The following is a 5,027-nucleotide window of genomic DNA, read 5'->3' as shown; positions in this document are numbered from 1 at the left end:
CATTGATGTGTCTTCTGTATCACTTTTCCCCCCTCTGAAAGTTTTTAAAGGATATATTCTGAAAAGTTTTTAAAGGATATATTCATTGTGAACAGAAATAGTTTAACTTCAGGGATTTTTGGAAGATTTGAATCTAAAGTTTGATATTGGTTGCCTTTAAAGAGAAAAAACAAAATCTGGGAGAGTTCATAACACAGAAGCTAATTTTTCATAAATAGAATCAACATGCATTTTGGTGACAATGAACCGAATTCAGGAGATGCTATTGTGCTCTTTCTAACCTGTGGTGTGTGCTACTCTTCTGTAGTCTTGGGAATGGGTTTTTTGTGTGTGGTTTTTTTTTTTTTTATTTTTTTTTATTTTATTTATTTAACACAGAGAGAAATATCACAAGTAGGCAGAGAGGCAGGCAGAGTGAGGGAGAGGAGGAAGCAGGCTCCCCGCTGAGCGGAGAGCCTGATGCGGGGCTCGATCCCAGGACCCTGAGATCATGACCTGAGCCGAAGGCAGAGGCTTAACCCACTGAGCCACCCAGGCGCCCCGGGAATGGCTTTTTTTATGAGATCAATGCCGGACTTCCTTGCATTTTCTTCCAGGAGCATTTTCAGTTAAGCTACAGGGCTGCCTTTTGATTATTTTGTTCAGAGTCTCTTGACAAAAGTCTGAAAATGTGTCTGACGAGGACTCACTGATTAAGCTGGGGAATGGTGTGGGGTCTTCGTAAAGTGTGATCAGATTAAATTAGAATTTGGTCCTTAAAAATGTCTCTCTCTTGCTAGAAACATTCACTTTTTAAAATGTCAATTTGTCTAGTCAGTCACGTTTTCATTTTTCACAGGAAGAAAGTGACACCTCATGAGTCGTGTAAAAAGTTGTCCCTAAAGAGGCTTTGGGGTCATATGGTCTGGGGCGGCACCTACTCTGCTTTGCAGCAGGAAAGCAGCCACAGACCGTGAGTGCCAGTAAATCAGATTCAAAAAGAGACAGATGGCTGGATTTAACCCTTCATCAAAACTCAAATTCTCTAGCTCAAATTAGTGCCGCTTGTGGGCCGCATCATTCCCACTTACATTTATGTGGATCTATAGTTAGGAAAGGAAGAATATTTCACAAATTTTTATTTTTATCACCATAGTGAATTATAGACTTTTTAAAAAATAAATTGGACAACTTTCTAATTTACCTGGATCTAAATTAAAATCACCTAAAATGTGTTTGAGAGTCCTAGTAGTTATGAGTCATGACTACGAATAATTCTCTTGTGGGATTCTAATGAAGTGGTCACGGTTCATTTTTTTCCTAAAATAATTCATTAAAACTCCACCATCTGTGAACCACACATCCTTGCCCCTCCTCAGTGCTGCTCTTAGCTTCATACCCACCTTAACATATTTTCTGATTCTGGGGCCAGACTTCTGCACACCACATTGCTTTTGCCAGCAAGAGGCAGACTGGAAGGCTAGGGAAGAAAAAAGCATGGGCTCCCCCCCACTGTCTGCTTCCCGTTGAAGAGTAAAACCCCAGCAACAGCCCCTAATAAGGATGGTTCGGTGCAAAACCTGTTGTGTTTCCTGTGCTCCTAGAATTAGGCTCCTCATACCCACTGAGAGATGCTGACCTCAGAAGGCGCACCTCCCTCACCTGCCCATGTAGCTTGGGGACCCAGCTCTACTGGGCACCTCCAGCCTTCTTTCTTTTTTTTTTTTAATTTATTTATTTGACAGAGAGATCACAAGCAGGCAGAGAGGCAGGCAGAGAGAGAGGAGGAAGCAGGCTCCCCTAGAGAGCAGAGAGCCCGATGCGGGGCTCGATCCCAGGACTCTGAGATCATGACCTAAGCCGAAGGCAGCGGCTTAACCCACTGAGCCACCCAGGCGCCCCACCTCCAGCCTTCTAAATGCTGTTAATGCCAACCTCTTCTCCCTGTCCCGCAAGCCCTCCAGGTGGGATCTACTTCCTGCAGTGTCTACCTCGGTGAGATGTTTCCCCGCTTCTTCAACACCTGGTTAAGGCATCTATTAAATTATTTCTGTTAAAGAAACTAGGGAATGGTTTCTCTTGACAGAAGTTACTCCTGAAAATCTTGGATCGAGGAGATGAGTGGCCTCATTTGTTACTAAGAGAAGACTTCACATATGCGGCCTCTGGAAAACATGTGGCTTGGCTATGCCTGTGTTTTGTTTTTGAAGAGTTAATCGGAATCTGCTGAGAAGTCAGCTTGCTGAAACTGTTTGCAAGAATAGTTAAGATACCCTTAGCTGTTTCTCTGAGTTAATTCTCAGCAGCAAATTACTTTGTGAACAGGTTTGCTTAGGAATACCTGTTGTGTTTTGATGGCACCAGAAGATGGTGAGTTTGTGCCCAGGGAAGTAAGGCAGGAATGTAGCCTTGGGTTGGTGTCTATTAGCAGACCTACCAGGTTTCCGCAGACTTTTCTCAAGTCCGTCTTTTCATGGTCATATCAAATGTAATACTCTGGCTTAATGAGAACGATTGCCCTCAGATGTCGGTATTTGCTTTAGGTATTTACGTTTCTATTTCTACTGGTACCAAGTAAATCACCCAAAGGGACGAGGTTTAACTTTTAGTATAGACTTTCTTAAATGTGTATGCTTGATCCGCATTAGCTCCAATTTGGGATATACTAGCACAAGGTATTATTTAAAGAAACACCTGGTTGCATGTTTTTTAAATGGTGGGAGAAGTTTTCTGAGCCTCAAAATGGTACCAATGGGCAATAAAGCAGTGGGATTTTTCTGCCTTGTATGGATGGCACCTCCTTTGTTTAGCAAATTAAAATCCCAAACAAAAGTAGGTGATAGAATAGTACTGTAAAAGGTGCCTTAATAACAGAGAAGTGCCTTGTAATCTAATCAGGGACAAATACTTTTCTAACAAACAATTTGGGAGAGGGGGAAACCTAAGTCGTGGGTTTTTAGGAGCTGAAATGTTGGTGTTCATTCAAGTTCCCTCCTCAAGTTATGCCAAGGGTCCGTTGTATTCTAATTCTCTCCCCCCCCGCTTGCTTTTCACAGATGCAGTTTGGGTTTTCTACATTCTAAGTTTCTGGGCTGCGACTTGAAATGGTAACCAATTTGTAGAAGAAAACATTATTTGTACACAAGTCTGAGCAACTGCAAAAGGCCCAGAGAAAATAAATGAATGGGTTAATGTCTGGGTAAATAAATTATTGTGAAAAGAAAAAATCAGTGGTAGCTTTATAGGCAGGTGAATTAACGGTGGTAAAGAATAAATCCTACCCTTTCCTAAAATCAAAAGTTGAGAGCAGAGAACTTCTGCTAATTGTAAAAGGCATTTAACAAGCTTGAATCCATAATGAAGTGGTAAAGTTTATTATCAGATGGAAAGGAAGCGCTTGGTATTTAATATTTAACAAGCAACTAGTATTAAATTAAAACACCAAAGCAGATTTGAATTTAGCATTGCTGCTGTGGTCATTTTCAAGGTGAATCCTGTCCACTCTGACAGATGTTGAAATGATGTTTTCTCTTAGAATTGTAAAGGCACAGCCACACCAGGAGGCTGCAAACAGTTTTTGCACCTTTCCGCTAAGGCTTTCAAAGAATTTTGCAAGCTCAGTAAAATTCAAGTATCTGAACTGTTGACGGCAAAAATAAAAAAACAGAATTCCAAATCAGTATATCCTTGCGGGTTTTCTGTTGTTTGGTTCAAAAATTATCTTGCGACTTACAAGCCAATATTAAGTCTGTGCTGTCCAATACCACGAGGAATTGGATTGGTAAGACTAAACATATAAAGGCAACGACTAGCCGCATAACTTCCACACTCCTTAATCTTTTATCACACCACTAAAGGAAGACAGAAAACAAATTGCAATTTCATTCCTTGCTCTCTTCAGTGTAACGCGGAAATTCAAAGAAAGAAGTGACCGCGGTGATTAAAAAACAAAACAAAACATAACAACCGGCTACTTCTACTTCCTAAAGATGGGGGCTTATTTCCCCAACACTCGACGACAACCACCTTCCGGACACCGCCTGTCCAGGGACAGGCGCCCAGAGCGGAAGTCAGCGGTCTTTGATCCGACCGGACACAAGGTGGCAGCACCGACTCGCAGCCCAAACGAATGTCCTGCTGTCCGGGGTGCGATTCAAGTCCCTCTGGCTCTTCCCTCAGAGGGCCCACATCACATCATGCATGCACCGAGGGCTTCAAAATTAATCTTTAAGTGGACAGGCTGACTAACAGGCGCCCAGGTGTTAAAAATATGTACTACTTAATAACCGACTCATAGTTTTAAAAACCTCGGACGGATTATTGTTCGGGTAGGCGAGTGTGCCATGCACATGCGCAGTCAGCCGGCCCCCCCAACCCGAGTTACCCACCTAGCTTCCCAACCGCGTCGCCCGGTAACCTCACGTCACGTGACGGCCCCTCCCGGCCACCTGCCTGCACGTCCCACAGAAGACGGGTTTCATCGGCAATTTAATGAAAGCCAAAGGTGAAACCACAAGCTGTTGCCCCGCTCTTTATAAAGTCGAGACGTTATGTTTCTTTTCCTATTCGATGTGGACCTCGTGTACTGGGCTGGCTACATTTTCCCTCAAATCTCTTTTTTAAATGTTTTTTAATTTTAAGTATTCCACCCCCCGCCTTGAAATGGTTTCCTCCACTAGCCCGGCCGGTGCGGCTGGAACCATTCCTTACTTCTCGGTGGGTGGAGGTGCGGAAATCGGGCGGCGGAAGAGGCCGGTGTCCGGCAGCCGCTTCAGGTTCCCCGCCAGAGTTCGGAGTTGTCCGGCTCTCGTGGTCTTCTTAGGTGTGCGGACTGGACAAGGCCTCCCCTCGCTTTGCGGTGCAGAGGCGCGCCTGGCCAGCCCGCGGGCCCCCCCGTGGTGTGGGCGGATGGTACGTTCCGTCCAAGTCACGCGCTTCGCGCTCAGCGCCTACGCGGTCCCGGGTGAGTGAGGCGGCCGGGACCGGAGCTGAGGCTTCCTGGGTGGACGGGAGGTGCGGGGGGCTCGCGAGGCCAGGCTGGCGTTCCG

This window comes from Enhydra lutris, unplaced genomic scaffold (assembly GCF_002288905.1).
Source record: "Enhydra lutris kenyoni isolate GAN:26980312 unplaced genomic scaffold, ASM228890v2 scaffoldscaffold97, whole genome shotgun sequence".
NCBI lineage: Eukaryota > Metazoa > Chordata > Mammalia > Carnivora > Mustelidae > Enhydra > Enhydra lutris.
This window is presented reverse-complemented; position numbering follows the sequence as displayed.